This window comes from Pseudophryne corroboree, chromosome 11 (assembly GCF_028390025.1).
Source record: "Pseudophryne corroboree isolate aPseCor3 chromosome 11, aPseCor3.hap2, whole genome shotgun sequence".
Classification (NCBI taxonomy): Eukaryota; Metazoa; Chordata; class Amphibia; order Anura; family Myobatrachidae; genus Pseudophryne; species Pseudophryne corroboree.
The window spans coordinates 210433093-210457113 of record NC_086454.1 but is presented as its reverse complement, the minus strand read 5'-3'; the positions used below and the strand labels follow the sequence as shown (position 1 = coordinate 210457113).

At 40.5% G+C, this 24021-nt stretch overlaps 1 protein-coding gene and 1 long non-coding RNA gene across 4 annotated transcripts in view; both read right to left on the bottom strand.

Annotated features, from left to right (window-relative positions):
• The window catches only part of LOC134970109 (uncharacterized), a 148742-nt gene extending 125568 nt beyond the window's left edge, over nucleotides 1-23174 (bottom strand). The window contains exons 1-2 of the long non-coding RNA XR_010189666.1: nucleotides 22724-23174; nucleotides 21729-21796 (exon numbers count right to left, since the gene is read on the bottom strand). This is a non-coding gene — a long non-coding RNA (uncharacterized LOC134970109). The remainder of the gene's footprint in view (nucleotides 1-21728; nucleotides 21797-22723) is intronic.
• The window catches only part of LOC134969342 (capping protein, Arp2/3 and myosin-I linker protein 2-like), a 549992-nt gene that overhangs the window by 490778 nt on the left and 35193 nt on the right, over nucleotides 1-24021 (bottom strand). The window lies entirely within an intron of this gene.

Genomic DNA, 24021 nt, shown 5'->3' with positions numbered 1-24021 from the left:
TATATACTGCTCACAACAAAACAGCACAGATATGGATACTTGAAGTGACACGGAGCTTCAAGATACAGAAATGGCCTACTGTCCTGTATTACAATATACTGGTGGTCACCAAAATGCTGCACTGTACTACTATATACTGCTCACAACAATGCAGCACAGATATGGATACTTGAAATGACACTAAGCTGCAAGATACAGCAGTGGCCTTATGTATTATACTACTATATATACTGGTGGTCACCAAAATGCTGCACTGTACTACTATATACTGCTCAAAACAATGCAGCATAGTTATGGAAAATTGAAGAGACAAAGAGCTGCAAGATACAGCAATGGCCTACTGTACTTTACTACTATATACTGGTGGTCACCGAAATGGTGCAATGTACAAATATAAACTGCTCACAACAATGCGGCACAGATATGGACACTTGAAGTGACACGGAGCTGCAAGATACAGCAATGGCCTACTGTACTGTACTACTATATACTGGTGGTCACTAAAATGCTGCACTGTACTACTATAACCTGCTCACAACAATGCAGCACAGATATGGATACTTGAAATGACACGGAGCTGCAAGATACAGCAGTGGCCTGCTGTACTGTACTACTATATATACTGGTTGTCACCAAAATGCTGCACTGTACTACTATATACTGCTCACAACAATGCAGCATAGTTATGGATACTTGAAGAGACAAAGAGCTGCAAGATACAGCAGTGGCCTACTGTACTGTACTACTATATATACTGGTCGTCACCAAAATGCTGCACTGTACTACTATATACTGCTCACAACAATGCAGCATAGTTATGGATACTTGAAGAAACAAAGAGCTGCAAGATACAGCAATGGCCTACTGTACTGTACTACTATATACTGGTGGTCACCAAAATGCTGCACTGTACTACTATATACTGCTCACAACAATGCAGCACATATATGGACACTTGAAGTGACACGGAGCTGCAAGATACAGCAATGGCCTACTGTACTGTACAACTATATACTGGTGGTCACCAAAATGCTGGACTGTACTACTATATGCTGCTCACAACAATGCAGCACAGATATGGACAGTTGACATTATACAGAGCTGCAAGATACAGCAATGGCCTACTGTACTGTACTACTATATACTGGTGGTCACCAAAATGCTGCACTGTACTACTATATATTGCTCACAACAATGCAGCACAGATATGGTTACTTGAAATGACAGAGCTGCAAGATACACAATGGCCTACTGCATTATACTACTATATATACTGGTGGTCACCAAAATGCTGCAATGTACTACTATATACTGCTCACAACAATGCAGCACAGATATGGATACTTGAAATGACATGGAGCTGCAAGATACAGCCATGGTCTACTGTACTGTACTACTATATATACTGGTGGTCACCAAAAAACTGCAATATACTACTATATACTGCTCACAACAATGCAGCACTGATATGGATACTTTAAGTGACAAGTAGCTGCAAGATATAGCAATGGCCTACTGTACTGTACTACTATATATACTGGTGGTCACCAAAATGCTGCAATGTACTACTATATACTGCTCTAAACAATACAGCACAGATATGGGATACTTGTAGTGTCAAGAAGCTGCAAAATACAGCAATGGCCTACTGTACTGTACTACGATACATATACTGGTGGTTACCAAAATGCTGAACTGTAATACTATATTCTGCTCACAACAAAACAGCACAGATATGGATACTTGAAGTGACACGGAGCTTCAATATACAGAAATGGCCTACTGTCCTGTACTACAATATACTGGTGGTCACCAAAATGCTGCACTGTACTACTATATACTGCTCACAACAATGCAGCACAGATATGGATACATTTAGTGACATGGAGCTGCAAGATACAGCAATGGCCTACTGTACTGTACTACTATATATACTGATGATCACCAAAATGCTGCACTATACTACTATATACTGCTCACAACAATGCAGCACAGATATGGATACTTGAAATGACACGGAGCTGCAAGATACAGCAATGACCTACTGTACTGTACTACAATATACTGGTGGTCACCAAAATGCTGCACTGTACTACTATATACTGCTCACAACAATGCAGCACAGATATGGATACTTGAAATGACACTAAGCTGCAAGATACAGAAATGACCTACTGTACTATACTACTATATATACTGGTGGTCACCAAAATGCTGCACTGTACTATTATATACTGCTCACAACAATGCAGCATAGTTATGGATACTTGAAGAGACAAAGAGCTGCAAGATACAGCAATGGCCTACTGTACTGTACTACTATATACTGGTGGTCACCAAAATGCTACACTGTACTACTATATACTGCTCACAACAATGCAACACAGATATGGACACTTGAAATGTGACACGGAGCTGCAAGATACAGCAGTGGCCTACTGTACTGTACAACTATATACTGGTGGTCACCAAAATGCTGGACTGTACTACTGTACGCTGCTCACAACAATGCAGCACATTTATGGATACTTAAGAGACACGGAGCTGCTAGATACAGCAATGGCCTACTGTACTACTATATACTGATGGTCACCAATATGCTGCACTATACTACTATAAACTGCTCACAACAATGCAGCACATATATGGACACTTGAAGTGACACGGAGCTGCAAGATACAGCAATGGCCTACTGTACTGTACAACTATATACTGGTGGTCACCAAAATGCTGGACTGTACTACTATATGCTGCTCACAACAATGCAGCACAGATATGGACAGTTGACGTTATACAGAGCTGCAAGATACAGCAATGGCCTACTGTACTGTACTACTATATACTGGTGGTCACCAAAATGCTGCACTGTACTACTATATATTGCTCACAACAATGCAGCACAGATATGGTTACTTGAAATGACAGAGCTGCAAGATACACAATGGCCTACTGCACTATACTACTATATATACTGGTGGTCACCAAAATGCTGCAATGTACTACTATATACTGCTCACAACAATGCAGCACAGATATGGATACTTGAAATGACATGGAGCTGCAAGATACAGCCATGGTCTACTGTACTGTACTACTATATATACTGGTGGTCACCAAAATACTGCAATATACTACTATATACTGCTCACAACAATGCAGCACTGATATGGATACTTTAAGTGACAAGTAGCTGCAAGATATAGCAATGGCCTACTGTACTGTACTACTATATATACTGGTGGTCACCAAAATGCTGCAATGTACTACTATATACTGCTCTAAACAATACAGCACAGATATGGGATACTTGTAGTGTCAAGAAGCTGCAAAATACAGCAATGGCCTACTGTACTGTACTACGATACATATACTGGTGGTTACCAAAATGCTGAACTGTAATACTATATTCTGCTCACAACAAAACAGCACAGATATGGATACTTGAAGTGACACGGAGCTTCAATATACAGAAATGGCCTACTGTCCTGTACTACAATATACTGGTGGTCACCAAAATGCTGCACTGTACTACTATATACTGCTCACAACAATGCAGCACAGATATGGATACATTTAGTGACATGGAGCTGCAAGATACAGCAATGGCCTACTGTACTGTACTACTATATATACTGATGATCACCAAAATGCTGCACTATACTACTATATACTGCTCACAACAATGCAGCACAGATATGGATACTTGAAATGACACGGAGCTGCAAGATACAGCAATGACCTACTGTACTGTACTACAATATACTGGTGGTCACCAAAATGCTGCACTGTACTACTATATACTGCTCACAACAATGCAGCACAGATATGGATACTTGAAATGACACTAAGCTGCAAGATACAGAAATGACCTACTGTACTATACTACTATATATACTGGTGGTCACCAAAATGCTGCACTGTACTATTATATACTGCTCACAACAATGCAGCATAGTTATGGATACTTGAAGAGACAAAGAGCTGCAAGATACAGCAATGGCCTACTGTACTGTACTACTATATACTGGTGGTCACCAAAATGCTACACTGTACTACTATATACTGCTCACAACAATGCAACACAGATATGGACACTTGAAATGTGACACGGAGCTGCAAGATACAGCAGTGGCCTACTGTACTGTACAACTATATACTGGTGGTCACCAAAATGCTGGACTGTACTACTGTACGCTGCTCACAACAATGCAGCACATTTATGGATACTTAAGAGACACGGAGCTGCTAGATACAGCAATGGCCTACTGTACTACTATATACTGATGGTCACCAATATGCTGCACTATACTACTATAAACTGCTCACAACAATGCAGCACATATATGGACACTTGAAGTGACACGGAGCTGCAAGATACAGCAATGGCCTACTGTACTGTACAACTATATACTGGTGGTCACCAAAATGCTGGACTGTACTACTATATGCTGCTCACAACAATGCAGCACAGATATGGACAGTTGACGTTATACAGAGCTGCAAGATACAGCAATGGCCTACTGTACTGTACTACTATATACTGGTGGTCACCAAAATGCTGCACTGTACTACTATATATTGCTCACAACAATGCAGCACAGATATGGTTACTTGAAATGACAGAGCTGCAAGATACACAATGGCCTACTGCACTATACTACTATATATACTGGTGGTCACCAAAATGCTGCAATGTACTACTATATACTGCTCACAACAATGCAGCACAGATATGGATACTTGAAATGACATGGAGCTGCAAGATACAGCCATGGTCTACTGTACTGTACTACTATATATACTGGTGGTCACCAAAATACTGCAATATACTACTATATACTGCTCACAACAATGCAGCACTGATATGGATACTTTAAGTGACAAGTAGCTGCAAGATATAGCAATGGCCTACTGTACTGTACTGTACTACTATATATACTGGTGGTCACCAAAATGCTGCAATGTACTACTATATACTGCTCTAAACAATACAGCACAGATATGGGATACTTGTAGTGTCAAGAAGCTGCAAAATACAGCAATGGCCTACTGTACTGTACTACGATACATATACTGGTGGTTACCAAAATGCTGAACTGTAATACTATATACTGCTCACAACAAAACAGCACAGATATGGATACTTGAAGTGACACGGAGCTTCAAGATACAGAAATGGCCTACTGTCCTGTACTACAATATACTGGTGGTCACCAAAATGCTGCACTGTACTACTATATACTGCTCACAACAATGCAGCACAGATATGGATACATTTAGTGACATGGAGCTGCAAGATACAGCAATGGCCTACTGTACTGTACTACTATATATACTGATGATCCCCAAAATGCTGCACTATACTACTATATACTGCTCACAACAATGCAGCACAGATATGGATACTTGAAGTGACACGGAGCTTCAAGATACAGCAATGACCTACTGTACTGTACTACAATATACTGGTGGTCACCAAAATGCTGCACTGTACTACTATATACTGCTCACAACAATGCAGCACAGATATGGATACTTGAAATGACACGGAGCTGCAAGATACAGCAGTGGCCTACTGTACAGTACTACTATATATACTGGTGGTCACCAAAATGCTGCACTGTACTACTATATACTGCTCACAACAATGCAGCATAGTTATGGATACTTGAAGAGACACAGATATCCCTTGAAGTGACACGGAGCTGCAAGATACAGCAATGACCTACTGTACTGTACTACAATATACTGGTGGTCACCAAAATGCTGCACTGTACTACTATATACTGCTCACAACAATGCAGCACAGATATGGATACTTGAGATGACACTAAGCTGCAAGATACAGCAATGGCCTACTGTACTGTACTACTATATACTGGTGGTCACCAAAATGCTGCACTGTACTACTATATACTGCTCACAACAATGCAGCACAGATATGGACACTTGAAATGTGACACGGAGCTGCAAGATACAGCAGTGGCCTACTGTACTGTACAACTATATACTGGTGGTCACCAAAATGCTGGACTGTACTACTATATGCTGCTCACAACAATGCAGCACATATATGGATACTTAAGAGACACGGAGCTGCTAGATACAGCAATGGCCTACTGTACTACTATATACTGATGGTCACCAATATGCTGCACTGTACTACTATATAGTTCTCCAAACAATACAGCACAGATATGGATACTTGAAGTGACACGGAGCTGCAAAATACAGCAATAGCCTACTGTACTGTACTACTATATACTGGTGGTCACTAAAATGCTGCTCTGTACTACTATATACTGCTCACAACAATGCAGCACAATTTAGGACACTTGAAGAGACATGGAGCTGCAAGATACAGCAGTGGTCTACTGTACTGTACTACTATATACTGGTGGTCACCAAAATGCTGCACTGTACTACTATATACTGCTCACAACAATGCAGCACAGATATAGTTACTTGAAATGACACAGAGCTGCAAGATACACAATGGCCTACTGCACTATACTACTATATATACTGGTGGTCACCAAAATACTGCAATGTACTACTATATACTGCTCACAACAATGCAGCACTGATATGGATACTTTAAGTGACAAGTAGCTGCACGATATAGCAATGGTCTACTGTACTTTACTACTATATATACTGATGATCACCAAAATGCTGCACTGTACTACTATATACTGCTCACAATAATGCAGCACAGATATGGATACTTGAAATGACACGGAGCTGCAAGATAAAGCAATGGCCTACTGTACTGTACTATTATATACTGGTGGTAACCAAAATGCTGCACTATACTACTATATACTGCACACAACAATGCAGCAAAGTTATGGATACTTGAAGAGACACAGAGCTGCAAGATACAGCAATGGCCTACTGTACTGTACTACTATATACTGGTGGTCACCAAAATGCTGCACTGTACTACTATATACTGGGCACAACAATGCAGCACAGATATGAATAATTGAAGTAACATGGAGCTGAAAGACACAGCAATGGCCTACTGTACTGTACTACTATATACTGGTGGTCACCAAAATGCTGCACTGTACTACTATATACTGCTCACAACAATGGAGCATAGTTATGGATACTTGAAATGACACTGAGCTGCAAGATACAGCAATCGCCTACTGTACTGTACTACTATATATTGGTGGTTACCTTAATGCTGGACTGTACTTCTATATAATGCTCACAACAATGCAGCACAGATATGGATACTTGAAATGACACTGCACTGCAAGATACAGCAATGGCCTACTGTACTGTACTACTATATACTGGTGGTCACCAAAATGCTGCACTGTACTACTATATACTTCTCCAAACAATTCAGCACAGATATGGATACTTGAAGTGACACGGAGCTGTAAAATACAGCAATAGCCTACTGTACTGTACTACTATATACTGGTGGTCACTAAAATGCTGCTCTGTACTACTATATACTGCTCACAACAATGCAGCACAATTCAGGACACTTGAAGAGACATGGAGCTGCAAGATACAGCAATGGTCTACTGTACTGTACTACTATATACTGGTGGTCACCAAAATGCTGCAATGTACTACTATATACTGCTCACAACAATGCAGCACAGATATAGTTACTTGAAATGACACAGAGCTGCAAGATACACAATGGCCTACTGCACTATACTGCTATATATACTGGTGGTCACCAAAATGCTGCAATGTACTACTATATACTGCTCACAACAATGCAGCACAGATATGGATACTTGAAATGACACGGAGCTGCAAGATACAGCCATGGCCTACTGTACTATATATACTGGTGGTCACCAAAATACTGCAATGTACTACTATATACTGCTCACAACAATGCAGCACTGATATGGATACTTGAAATGACACGGAGATGCAAGATACAGCAATGGCCTACTGTACTATACTACTATATATACTGGTGGTCACCAAAATAATGTAATGTACTACTTTATACTGCTCACAACAATGCAGCACAGATATGGATACTTGAAGTGACACGGAGCTGCAAGATAAAGCAATGGCCTAATGTACTGTACTACTATATACTGGTGGTAACCAAAATGCTGCACTGTACTACTATATATTTATCACAACAATGCAGCACAGATATGGATACTAAGTGACATGGAGCTGCAAGATTCAGCAATGGCCTACTGTACTATACTTCTATATATACTGGTGGTCACCAAAATGCTGCACTGTACTACTATATACTGCTCAAAACAATGCAGCACAGATATGGATACATGAAGTGACATGGAGCTGCAAGATACAGCAATGGCCTACTGTACTGTACTACTATATACTGGTGGTCACCAAAATTCTGGACAGTACTACTATATGCTGCTCACAACAATGCAGCACAGATATGGATACTTGAAGTGACACGGAGCTGCAAGACACAGCAATGGCATACTGTACTGTACTACTATATACTGGTGGTCACCAATATGCTGCACTATACTACTATATACTGCTCACAACAATGCAGCACAGATATGGTTACTTGAAATGACACAGAGCTGCAAGATACACAATGGCCTACTGTAATATACTACTATATACACTGGTGGTCACCAAAATGCTGCAATGTACTACTATATACTGCTCACAACAATGAAGCACATATATGGATACTTGAAATGACACGGAGCTGCAAGATACAGCTATGGCCTACTGTACTGTACTACTATATATACTGGTGGTCGCCAAAATGCTGCACTATACTACTATATATTTATCACAACAATGCAGCACAGATATGGATACTTGAAGTGACACGGAGCTGCAAGATACAGCAATGGCCTACTGTACAATACTACTATATTCTGGTGGTCACTAAAATGCTGCTCTGTATTACTATATACTGCTCACAATAATGCAGCACAGTTATGAATACTTGAAGACACATAGAGCTGCAAGATACAGCAATGGCCTACTGTACCGTACTTCTTTATACTGGTGATTACCTTAATGCTGGACTGTACTACTATAAAATGCTCACAACAATGCAGCACAGATATGGAGACTTGAAATGACACTGAGCTGCAAGATACAGCAATGCCTACTGTACTGTAGTACTATATACTGATGGTCACCAAAATGCTGCACTGTACTACTATATACTTCTCCAAACAATTCTGCACAGATATGGACACTTGAAGTGACACAGAGCTGGAAATACAGCAATAGCCTACTGTACTATACTACTATATACTGGTGGTCACTAAATGCTGCTCTGTACTACTATATACTGCTCACAACAATGCAGCACAGTTCAGGACACTTGTATAGACATGGAGCTGCAAGATACAGCAATGGTCTACTGTACTGTACTACTATATACTGGTTGTTACCTTAATGCTTGACTGTATTACTATATAATGCTCACAACAATGCAGCACAGATATGGATACTTGATATGACACATAGCTGCAAGATACAGCAATGGCCTACTGTACTGTACTACTATATACTGGTGGTTACCAAAATGCTGCACTGTAATACTATATACGATTCCAAACAATTCAGCAAATAAATGGATACTTGAAGTGACATGGAGGTGCAAGATACAGCAATGGCCTACTGTACTTTACTAGTATATAGTGGTGGTCACCAGAATACTGCACTGTACTACTATATACTGCTCACAACAATGCAGCACAGATATGGATACATGAAGTGACATGGAGCTGCAAGATACAGCAATGGCCTACTGTACTGTACTACTATATACTGCTGATCACCAAAATGCTGCACTGTACTACTATATACTGCTCCAAACAATTCAGCAAATATATGGATACTTGAAATGACACAGAGCTACAAGATATACAATGGCTTACTGTACTATGGGGGTATTTCCAAGTTGATCGCAGCAGGAATTTAGTTAGCAATTGGTCAAAACCTTGTGCACTGCAGGGGAGGCAGATTTAACATGTGCAGAGAGAGTTAGATTTGGGTGTGGTGTGTTCAATCTGCAATCTAATTTGCAGTGTAAAAATAAAGCAGCCAGTATTTACCCTGCACAGAAATAAAATAACACAACCAAATCTAACTCTATCTGCACATGTTAAATCTGCCTCCCCTGCAGTGCACATGGTTTTGCCCAATTGCTAACTAAATTCCTGCTGCGATCAACTTGAAATTACCCCCTATACTACTATATATACTGGTGGTCACCGAAATGCTGCACTGTACTAATATATACTGCTCACAACAATGCAGCACAGATATGGATACTTGAAGTGAGAAGGAGCTGCAAGATACAGCAATGGCCTACTGTACTGTACTACTATATATACTGGTGGTCACCAAAAAGCTGGACTGTACTACTAAATACTGCTCACAACAATGCAGCACAGATATGGATACTTGAAATGACACGGAGCTGCAAGATACAGCAATGGCCTACTGTACTGTACTACTATATACACTGGTGGTCACCAAAATGCTGCACTGTACTACTATATACTGCTCACAACAATGCAGCAAAGATATGGATACTTGAATTGACACGGAGCTGCAGGATACAGAAACGGCCTACTGTACTGTACTACTATATAATGGAGGTCACCAAAATGCTGCACTGTACTACTATATACTGCTCACAACAATGCAGCACAGATATGAATACTTGAAGAGACACGGAGCTGCAAGAAACAGCAATGGCCTTCTGTTCTGTACTACTATATACTGGTGGTCTCCAAAATGATGTCCTGTACTACTATATAGTATAAACTGGTCACACAACAATGCAGCAGATATTGAACTTTGATCAAAATACTAGGACTGAGTCTGACACGGAGCTGCAAGATACAGCAATGGCCTACTGTACTGTACTACTATATACTGGTGTTCACCAAAATGCTGCACTGTACTGCTATATACTGCTCACAACAATGCAGCACAGATATGCATTCTTTAAGAGACACGGAGCTGCAAGATACAGCAATAGCCTACTGTACTGTAATTTTATATACTGGTGGTCACCAAAATGCTGCACTGTACTACTATATACTTCTCACAACAATGCAGCACAGATATGGATACTTGCAGTGACAAGTAACTGCTAGATACAGCAATGGCCTACTGTGCTGTAGTACAATATATATTGGTGGTCACCAAATTGCTGCATTGTACTACTATATACTGCTCACAACAATGCAGCACAGATATGGATACTGGAAGTGACACGAAGCTGCAAGATACAGCAATGGCCTACTGTACTGTACTGCTTTATACTGGTGGTCACCAAAATGCTGGTCTGTACTACTATATACTGCTCACAACAATGCAGCACAGATATGGATACTTGAAATGACACTGAGCTGCAAGATACAGCAATGGCTTACTGTACTGTACTACTATATACTGGTGGTCACCAAAATGCTGCACTGTACTACTATATACTGCTCACAACAATGCAGCACAGATATGGATACTTGAAGTGACACTTAGCTGCAAGATACAGCAATGGCCTACAGTACTGTACTACTATATACTGGTGGTCACCAATATGCTGCACTGTACTACTGTATACTGCTCACAACAATGCAGCATAGATATGTTTACTTGAAATGACACGGAGCTGCAAGATACACAATGGCCTACTGTACTATATTAATATATATACTGGTGGTAACCAAAATGCTGCACTGTACTACTATATACTGCTCACAACAATGCAGCACAGATATGTATACTTGAAATGACACAGAGCTGCAAAATACAGCAATGGCCTACTGTACTGTACTACTATATACTGGTGGTTACCAAAATGCTGCACTGTAATACTATATACGATTCCAAACAATTCAGCAAATAAATGGATACTTGAAGTGACATGGAGGTGCAAGATACAGCAATGGCCTACTGTACTTTACTAGTATATAGTGGTGGTCACCAGAATACTGCACTGTACTACTATATACTGCTCACAACAATGCAGCACAGATATGGATACATGAAGTGACATGGAGCTGCAAGATACAGCAATGGCCTACTGTACTGTACTACTATATACTGCTGATCACCAAAATGCTGCACTGTACTACTATATACTGCTCCAAACAATTCAGCAAATATATGGATACTTGAAATGACACAGAGCTGCAAGATATACAATGGCTTACTGTACTATGGGGGTAATTCCAAGTTGATCGCAGCAGGAATTTAGTTAGCAATTGGTCAAAACCTTGTGCACTGCAGGGGAGGCAGATTTAACATGTGCAGAGAGAGTTAGATTTGGGTGTGGTGTGTTCAATCTGCAATCTAATTTGCAGTGTAAAAATAAAGCAGCCAGTATTTACCCTGCACAGAAATAAAATAACACAACCAAATCTAACTCTATCTGCACATGTTAAATCTGCCTCCCCTGCAGTGCACATGGTTTTGCCCAATTGCTAGCTAAATTCCTGCTGCGATCAACTTGAAATTACCCCCTATACTACTATATATACTGGTGGTCACCGAAATGCTGCACTGTACTAATATATACTGCTCACAACAATGCAGCACAGATATGGATACTTGAAGTGAGAAGGAGCTGCAAGATACAGCAATGGCCTACTGTACTGTACTACTATATATACTGGTGGTCACCAAAAAGCTGGACTGTACTACTAAATACTGCTCACAACAATGCAGCACAGATATGGATACTTGAAATGACACGGAGCTGCAAGATACAGCAATGGCCTACTGTACTGTACTACTATATACACTGGTGGTCACCAAAATGCTGCACTGTACTACTATATACTGCTCACAACAATGCAGCAAAGATATGGATACTTGAATTGACACGGAGCTGCAGGATACAGAAACGGCCTACTGTACTGTACTACTATATAATGGAGGTCACCAAAATGCTGCACTGTACTACTATATACTGCTCACAACAATGCAGCACAGATATGAATACTTGAAGAGACACAGAGCTGCAAGAAACAGCAATGGCCTTCTGTTCTGTACTACTATATACTGGTGGTCTCCAAAATGATGTCCTGTACTACTATATAGTATAAACTGGTCACACAACAATGCAGCAGATATTGAGCTTTGATCAAAATACTAGGACTGAGTCTGACACGGAGCTGCAAGATACAGCAATGGCCTACTGTACTGTACTACTATATACTGGTGTTCACCAAAATGCTGCACTGTACTGCTATATACTGCTCACAACAATGCAGCACAGATATGCATTCTTTGAGAGACACGGAGCTGCAAGATACAGCAATAGCCTACTGTACTGTAATTTTATATACTGGTGGTCACCAAAATGCTGCACTGTACTACTATATACTTCTCACAACAATGCAGCACAGATATGGATACTTGCAGTGACAAGTAGCTGCTAGATACAGCAATGGCCTTCTGTGCTGTAGTACAATATATATTGGTGGTCACCAAATTGCTGCATTGTACTACTATATACTGCTCACAACAATGCAGCACAGATATGGATACTTGAAGTGACACGAAGCTGCAAGATACAGCAATGGCCTACTGTACTGTACTGCTTTATACTGGTGGTCACCAAAATGCTGGTCTGTACTACTATATACTGCTCACAACAATGCAGCACAGATATGGATACTTGAAATGACACTGAGCTGCAAGATACAGCAATGGCTTACTGTACTGTACTACTATATACTGGTGGTCACCAAAATGCTGCACTGTACTACTATATACTGCTCACAACAATGCAGCACAGATATGGATACTTGAAGTGACACTTAGCTGCAAGATACAGCAATGGCCTACAGTACTGTACTACTATATACTGGTGGTCACCAATATGCTGCACTGTACTACTGTATACTGCTCACAACAATGCAGCATAGATATGTTTACTTGAAATGACACGGAGCTGCAAGATACACAATGGCCTACTGTACTATATTAATATATATACTGGTGGTAACCAAAATGCTGCACTGTACTACTATATACTGCTCACAACAATGCAGCACAGATATGTATACTTGAAATGACACAGAGCTGCAAGATACAGCAATGGCCTACTGTTCTATACTACTTTTAATTGGTTATTAATCAGAGTTATTAATAATTTTTTTAATCTGTTTTCATTCAATCCATCTCATTTTTTAATTTTTAGTATTAATTGAATTCAGCGCTGCTATTATTGGTTTTCTTTTTGTGTTCTATACTACTATAAATGCAGGTGGTCACCAAAATTATAGACTGTACTACTTTATACTGCTCACAGCAATGCAGCACAGATATGGATACTTGAAATGACACAGAGCTGCAAGATACAGCAATAGCCTACTGTACTGTACTACTATATACTGGTGGTCACCAATATGCTGCACTGTACTACTATATACTGCTCACAACAATGCAGCATAGATATGTTTAATTGAAATGACACGGAACTGCAAGATACACAATGGCCTACTGTACTATATTAATATATATATACTGGTAGTCACCAAAATGCTGCAATGTACTTCTATATACTGCTCACAACAATGCAGCACAGATATGGATACTTGAAGTGACAAGGAGATGCAAGATTCAGCAATGGCCTACTGTACTGTACTACTATAAATACTGGTGGTTTACTAAATGCTGAACTGTACTTCTTTATACTGCTCACAACAATGCAGCACAGATATGGATACTTGAAGTGACATAGAGCTGCAAGATACAGCAATGGCCTAGTGTACTGTACTACTATATACTGGTGGTCACCAAAATGCTGAACTATACTACTATATACTGCTCACAAAAATGCAGCACAGATATGGATACTTGAAGAGACATGGAGCTGCAAGACACAGCAATGGAATACTGTACTATACTTCTATATATACTGGTGGTCACCAAAATGCTAGACTGTACTACTATATACTGCTCACAGCAATGCAGCACAGATATGGATACTTGAAATGACACAGAGCTGCAAGATACAGCAATGGCCTACTGTACTGTACTACTATATATACTGGTGGTCACCAAAATGCTGCACTGTACTACTATATACTGCTGACAACAATGCAGCACAGATATGGATGCTTGAAATGACACGGAGCTACAAGATACAGCCATGGCCTACTGTACTGTACTACTATATATACTGGTGGTCACCAAAATACTGCACTGTACTACTAAATACTGCTCACAACAATGCAGCACTGATATGGATACTTGAAGTAACACGGAGCTGCAAGATACAGCAATGGTCTACTGTACTGTACTACTATATACTGGTGGTCACCAAAATGATGGACTGTACTACTATATACTGCTGACAACAATGCAGCACAGATATGGATACTTGAAATGACACTGAGCTACAAGATACAGCCATGGCCTACTGTACTGTACTACTATATATACTGGTGGTCACCAAAATACTGCACTGTACTACTAAATACTGCTCACAACAATGCAGCACAGATATGGATACTTGAAATGACACGGAGCTGCAAGATACACAATGGCCTACTGTACTATACTATTATATACACTGGTGGTCACCAAAATGCTGCAATGTACTACTATATACTGCTCACAACAATGCAGCAAAGATATGGATACTTGAATTGACAAGGAGCTGCAGGATACAGAAACGGCCTACTGTACTGTACTACTATATAATGGAGGTCACCAAAATGCTGCACTGTACTACTATATACTGCTCACAACAATGCAGCACAGATATGAATACTTGAAGAGACACGGAGCTGCAAGAAACAGCAATGGCCTTCTGTTCTGTACTACTATATACTGGTGGTAATGAAAAATGCTGCACTGTACTACTATATAGTATAAACTGGTCACACAACAATGCAGCTGATATTGAGCTTTGATCAAAATACTAGGACTGAGTCTGACACGGAGCTGCAAGATACAGCAATGGCCTACTGTACTGTACTACTATATACTGGTGTTCACCAAAATGCTGCACTGTACTGCTATATACTGCTCACAACAATGCAGCACAGATATGCATTCTTTAAGAGACACGGAGCTGCAAGATACAGCAATAGCCTACTGTACTGTAATTTTATATACTGGTGGTCACCAAAATGCTGCACTGTACTACTATATACTTCTCACAACAATGCAGCACAGATATGGATACTTGCAGTGACAAGTAGCTGCTAGATACAGCAATGGCCTACTGTGCTGTAGTACAATATATATTGGTGGTCACCAAATTGCTGCATTGTACTACTATATACTGCTCACAACAATGCAGCACAGATATGGATACTTGAAGTGACACGAAGCTGCAAGATACAGCAATGGCCTACTGTACTGTACTGCTTTATACTGGTGGTCACCAAAATGCTGGTCTGTACTACTATATACTGCTCACAACAATGCAGCACAGATATGGATACTTGAAATGACACAGAGCTGCAAGATACAGCAATGGCTTACTGTACTGTACTACTATATACTGGTGGTCACCAAAATGCTGCACTGTACTACTATATACTGCTCACAACAATGCAGCACAGATATGTATACTTGAAGTGACATGGAGCTGCAAGATACAGCATTTGCCTACTGTTCTATACTACTTTTAATTGGTTATTAATCAGAGTTATTAATACATTTTTTAATCTGTTTTCATTCAATCCATCTAATTTTTTAATTTTTAGTATTAATTGAATTCAGCGCTGCTATTATTGGTTTTCTTTTTGTGTTCTATACTACTATAAATGCAGGTGGTCACCAAAATTATAGACTGTACTACCATATACTGCTCACAGCAATGCAGCACAGATATGGATACTTGAAATGACACAGAGCTGCAAGATACAGCAATAGCCTACTGTACTGTACTACTATATACTGGTGGTCACCAATATGCTGCACTGTACTACTATATACTGCTCACAACAATGCAGCATAGATATGTTTAATTGAAATGACATGGAACTGCAAGATACACAATGGCCTACTGTACTATATTAATATATATACTGGTAGTCACCAAAATGCTGCAATGTACTTCTATATACTGCTCACAACAATGCAGCACAGATATGGATACTTGAAGTGACAAGGAGATGCAAGATACAGCAATGGCCTACTGTACTGTACTACTATAAATACTGGTGGTTTACTAAATGCTTAACTGTACTTCTTTATACTGCTCACAACAATGCAGCACAGATATGGATACTTGAAGTGACATAGAGCTGCAAGATACAGCAATGGCCTAGTGTACTGTACTACTATATACTGGTGGTCACCAAAATGCTGAACTATACTACTATATACTGCTCACAAAAATGCAGCACAGATATGGATACTTGAAGAGACATGGAGCTGCAAGACACAGCAATGGAATACTGTACTATACTTCTATATATACTGGTGGTCACCAAAATGCTAGACTGTACTACTATATACTGCTCACAGCAATGCAGCACAGATATGGATACTTGAAATGACACAGAGCTGCAAGATACAGCAATGGCCTACTGTACTGTACTACTATATATACTGGTGGTCACCAAAATGCTGCACTGTACTACTATATACTGCTGACAACAATGCAGCACAGATATGGATACTTGAAATGACACGGAGCTACAAGATACAGCCATGGCCTACTGTACTGTACTACTATATATACTGGTGGTCACCAAAATACTGCACTGTACTACTAAATACTGCTCACAACAATGCAGCACTGATATGGATACTTGAAGTAACACGGAGCTGCAAGATACAGCAATGGTCTACTGTACTGTACTACTATATACTGGTGGTCACCAAAATGATGGACTGTACTACTATATGCTGCTCACAACAATGCAGCACAGATATGGATACTTGAAATGACACGGAGCTGCAAGATACACAATGGCCTACTGTACTATATTATTATATACACTGGTGGTCACCAAAATGCTGCAATGTACTACTATATACTGCTCACAACAATGCAGCAAAGATATGGATACTTGAATTGACACGGAGCTGCAGGATACAGAAACGGCCTACTGTACTGTACTACTATATAATGGAGGTCACCAAAATGCTGCACTGTACTACTATATACTGCTCACAACAATGCAGCACAGATATGAATACTTGAAGAGACACGGAGCTGCAAGAAACAGCAATGGCCTTCTGTTCTGTACTACTATATACTGGTGGTCTCCAAAATGATGTCCTGTACTACTATATAGTATAAACTGGTCACACAACAATGCAGCAGATATTGAGCTTTGATCAAAATACTAGGACTGAGTCTGAAACGGAGCAGCAAGATACAGCAATAGCCTACTGTACTGTACTACTATATACTGGTGTTCACCAAAATGCTGCACTGTACTGCTATATACTGCTCACAACAATGCAGCACAGATATGCATTCTTTAAGAGACACGGAGCTGCAAGATACAGCAATAGCCTACTGTACTGTAATTTTATATACTGGTGGTCACCAAAATGCTGCACTGTACTACTGTATACTTCTCACAACAATGCAGCACAGATATGGATACTTGCAGTGACAAGTAGCTGCTAGATACAGCAATGGCCTACTGTGCTGTAGTACAATATATATTGGTGGTCACCAAATTGCTGCATTGTACTACTATATACTGCTCACAACAATGCAGCACAGATATGGATACTTGAAGTGAGAAGGAGCTGCAAGATACAGCAATGGCCTACTGTACTGTACTGCTTTATACTGGTGGTCACCAAAATGCTGGTCTGTACTACTATATACTGCTCACAACAATGCAGCACAGATATGGATACTTGAAATGACACGGAGCTGCAAGATACAGCAATGGCTTACTGTACTGTACTACTATATACTGGTGGTCACCAAAATGCTGCACTGTACTACTATATACTGCTCACAACAATGCAGCACAGATATGGATACTTGAAGTGACATGGAGCTGCAAGATACAGCATTTGCCTACTGTACTGTACTAATATATACTGGTGGTCACCAAAATGCTGGACTGTACTACTATATGCTGCACACAACAATGCAGCACAGATATGGATATTTGAAGTGACACTGATCTGCAAGATACAGCAATGGCCTACAGTACTGTACTGTGGTCACCAATATGCTGCACTGTACTACTGTATACTGCTCACAACAATGCAGCATAGATATGTTTACTTGAAATGACACAGAGCTGCAAGATACACAATGGCCTACTGTACTATATTAATATATATACTGGTGGTAACCAAAATGCGGCACTGTACTACTATATACTGCTCACAACAATGCAGCACAGATATGTATACTTGAAATGACACAGAGCTGCAAGATACAGCAATGGCCTACTGTTCTATACTACTTTTAATTGGTTATTAATCAGAATGATTAATACATTTTTTAATCTGTTTTCATTCAATACATCTCATTTTTTAATTTTTAGTATTAATTGAATTCAGCGCTGCTATTATTGGTTTTCTTTTTGTGTTCTATACTACTATAAATGCAGGGGGTCACCAAAATTATAGACTGTACTACTATATACTGCTCACAGCAATGCAGCACAGATATGGATACTTGAAATGACACAGAGCTGCAAGATACAGCAATAGCCTACTGTACTGTACTACTATATACTGGTGGTCACCAATATGCTGCACTGTACTACTATATACTGCTCACAACAATGCAGCATAGATATGTTTAATTGAAATGACACGGAACTGCAAGATACACAATGGCCTACTGTACTATACTATTATATACACTGGTGGTCACCAAAATGCTGCAATGTACTACTATATACTGCTCACAACAATGCAGCAAAGATATGGATACTTGAAGTGACAAGGAGCTGCAAGATACAGCAATGGCCTACTGTACTGTATGACTATATATACTGGTGGTCACCAAAATGCTGCACTGTACTACTATATACTGCTCACAACAAAGCAGCACAGATATGGATACTTGAAATGACACGGAGCTGCAAGATACAGCCATGGCCTACTGTACTGTACTACTATATATACTGGTGGTCACCAAAATACTGCACTGTACTACTATATACTGCTCACAACAATGCAGCACTGATATGGATACTTTAAGTGACAAGTAGCTGCAAGATATAGCAATGGCCTGCTGTACTGTACTACTATATATACTGATGATCACCAAAATGCTGCACTGTACTACTATATACTGCTCACAATGCAGCACAGATATGGATACTTGACGTGACACGGAGCTTCAAGATACAGCAATGGCCTACTGTACTGTACTACGATATACTGGTGGTCACCAAAATGCTGCAATGTACTACTATATACTGCTCACAACAATGCAGCACAGATATGGATACTTGAAATGACACGAAGCTGCAAAATACAGCAATGGCCTACTGTACTGTACTACTATATATACTGGTGGTCACCAAAATGCTGCACTGTAATACTTTATACTGCTTACAACAATGCAGCACAGATATGGATACTTGAAGTAACACGGAGCTGCAAGATCCAGCAATGGCCTTCTGTACTGTACTACTATATACTGGTGGTCACCAAAATGATGCATGTACAGGTTGAGTATCCCATATCCAAATATTCTGAAATACGGAATATTCCGAGATACAGACTTTTTTGAGTGAGAGTGAAATAGTGAAACCTTTGTTTTTGATCGTTCAATGTACACAAACTTTGTTTAATACACAAAGTTATTAAAAATATTGTATTAAATGACCTTTAGGCTGTGTGTATAAGGTGTATATGAAACATAAATGAATTGTGTGCAGGTACACACATTTTGTTTAATGCACAAATTTATAAAAAATATTGTCTAAAATTACCTTCAGGCTGTGTGTATAAGGTGTATATGAGACATAAATGCATTCTGTGCTTATATTTAGGTCCCATCACCATGATATCTCATTATGGTATCAGTGGCGCACGCAGGGGGGGTTTCCGAGTACCCGGAAACCCCCCCTGATGAGCCGAGTTTTCTATTTTGAGACGGAGACAGCTGTGTCTCCGTCTCAGCAAAAACCGCTACCGCGATCGCTGAGCTGCAGCAGCAAGAGAGAGCTGTGGAGCTCTCTGCTTGCAGAATGTGCCAGGGGAGCTGCTGGCTGCGCATGCTCAGCAACAGCAGCTCCCTCAGCTCCGTCCCCACTCTGCCGTCATTCTGCTCTCCCAGGCCCTTGTTCATCATGTAAGTTTGCAGCTAGTGTTCATGTCTGTATTTGTATGTTTGTATGTACAGTATGCCTGTGTGTTTGTGCACTGGTGTATGTACAGTATGTATGTATGTATGTATGGATGTGTACTTGTGTATATGTGTGTGTTTGTGTATGTATGTTTGAATGTGGTATATATGTATGTATGTATGTATGTATGTATGTGTGTGCGTGTGTATATATATATATATATATATATACACACACACATGTATGTATGTGTATATTTATATATATATATATATATATATATATATGTACTTGTAACCACCCCTTTATCTGTGTCAGTATCCGCTAACACCAGATGGTTAGTATTATTAGTATGATGTGCCTCCACCTGAGCTATTATAATTTTGGGCTTGCTCAGGTAAGCCCAAAACCTCCCTAGCCTTTCTTAGCCTTTCAGAAGGAAACTGTTGTGAGCAGGGAGTGATATTGTGTTTGTTAAGGCAGTATAATAAGTTATAATTATAAAGTAAATACCTTCCTCTTCTTTTCCAGGTCATTCACGTCCTGCCGAACCCATCGACGGTAAGTATAATTGTATGTTTCTGTCATATAGGTTCAACACAATAAGGGCTTTATTAATACCTACATCCATACAATCAATATAAGGTAAAATTATATAGACATACAGTTTTCGCTATTCCATATACAAAAACATCTGCATGCAATACAAAAAGTGTAATTATCAATAGACCAAAAAATGTACATCTTGTGTAATAGAGGCTTATACCTGAATACCCGGGTATTCTATGAATAAGTTACCAGTAACTCGAGCAACTCTTATAATTGCAGTGTAGATACGTTGGGGCCCTTAGTTAAGTAACTACTAAAGAGAGTCAAATTAATTCCAGATGTGTCTGAGAATATAGTATGTATATACATATATATCTTGTAGATTCAATGTTCACTGGGTTCCCTTAGTATTCAATTCAGCATAAGCAATTGCATTTCCTTTTATTCATAAGATAGGAAGCATGTAGTTATACGGTAACTGTTACTATCTGTTACCATTACTCTGAGTCAATAGGTAGTATTTTGTATCCACTCTTGCTCTTACTATAAATATATATTCTCTTGATCCATCTCAATTTAATAACTATAGCAGGGGTTACATGAGTTGTTGGATCAGATGCAGTAGAGAATGGCAGACGGCAGCTATACAGTTCAACTGCTGACAACTTACTCCCCCAGCCTCTTACTGAGCAGAAATACTTAGTGGCCAAAAGTACCTATAGTATCTATTGCAAAAGATACAGTGTTCCTATCTTCCAACTGAGCTGTGTAGTTATCCTACTGTTGTCACTCATAGACGCGTACTGTGTAAATGAAGCTTGACGTACAGATACCCTCCTGCTGTCGCGAGCACTTCGGGTAGGGTAGTAGTAGTGTTGTACACTATCCACGCTCTCTAACTATACTGATGTTAGCCTGTATTTGATTATATGGTCGGTGCGTATACAGTACGTACTCACAAGTACAGCGGATGCAGCGGTATGGTAGCTCCCGGCTCAGGAGGCTGCTCCGTCTCCGCTCCCCACTCCAGAGGACCTAAGCCGCTCAACTGTAACACGGAGACCTTGGCTGTCCAACAGTATTGCTCCTCCCAGGAGTCTCGTCTCGCTGTCTCGCTACTCCCAGCGTCTCCTCCCTTAATACTGGCGGCTTACACTGATATATCTATTCCGCCGCTGACAGCAGCGGCTTTGCGGCTCCGCCTCCACTCCTTAGATCCCGAGTTATCTCCGTCAAACACAGTCACGTCCGTCCACTCCGGGTCCTCAGCCGCCTCCTTTCTCTTGGCAATCACGCTCTCCTTTCCTCAGACATCCGACCACAGCTCCAACCGAACAGCCTCTGCTCTCGCTCAGCTCCGGCAGTCCTATTTCTAACCTCCTCCTGGACTGCTCGTGCAACTCCCGTGAGCTCAGGTATGGCAGTTAGGTCCCTCGTGAGCTTATATTTCTAGATCATTCTATACTAGTGCCCATATATTCTTATATATTATATACATATTACACACTACAATATTATTACTATTTATCTTTATGCATATACATATATTCACAGGCATTTCAAATAGTGCTATATATATACATATTCAGTCCAGTCCATATATGTGGGTTACATACTATACATATATATATATATATATATAGTGGTCGAAGTGGGGCGGAAATGCACTGAAAGTGCAGCAGGAGGCGAGGGAAGTGGCCATCCTGCTGCACATTGTGCTCCCTGTCCCTGTGCGGTGGCCGGTGCCCACCGCACGCCACTCACCTCCAGCCGCCGCCAGCCGCTCACCGCACGCTGCTCGCAGCCAGCCACCAGCCGCCCGCTGCCACCAACAGCCCATCACTCACCGCTGCCAGCCACCAGCAACAAATAATGTTCCCCTGCTGTCACCTCTCTCCCTGCCATCACTCCCTCTCCCTGTCATCACTGTCGTCACTCTCTCTCCCTGTTATCACTCTCTCTCCCTGTCGTCACTCTCTCTCCCTGTCGTCACTGTCGTCACTCTCTCTCCCTGTCGTCACTGTCGTCACTTTCCCTCCCTGTCGTCACTCTCTCTCCCTGTCGTCACTGTCATCACTCTCTCTCCCTGTCGTCACTGTCATCACTCTCTTTCCCTGCGTCACTCTCTCTCCCTGTCATCACTCTCTCACCCTGTCATCACTCTCTCTGCCTTTCGTCACTCTCTCTCCAACGTCACTCTCTCTCCCTGTCGTCACTCTCTCTTCCTGTCATCACTCTCTCTCCCTGTCGTCACTGT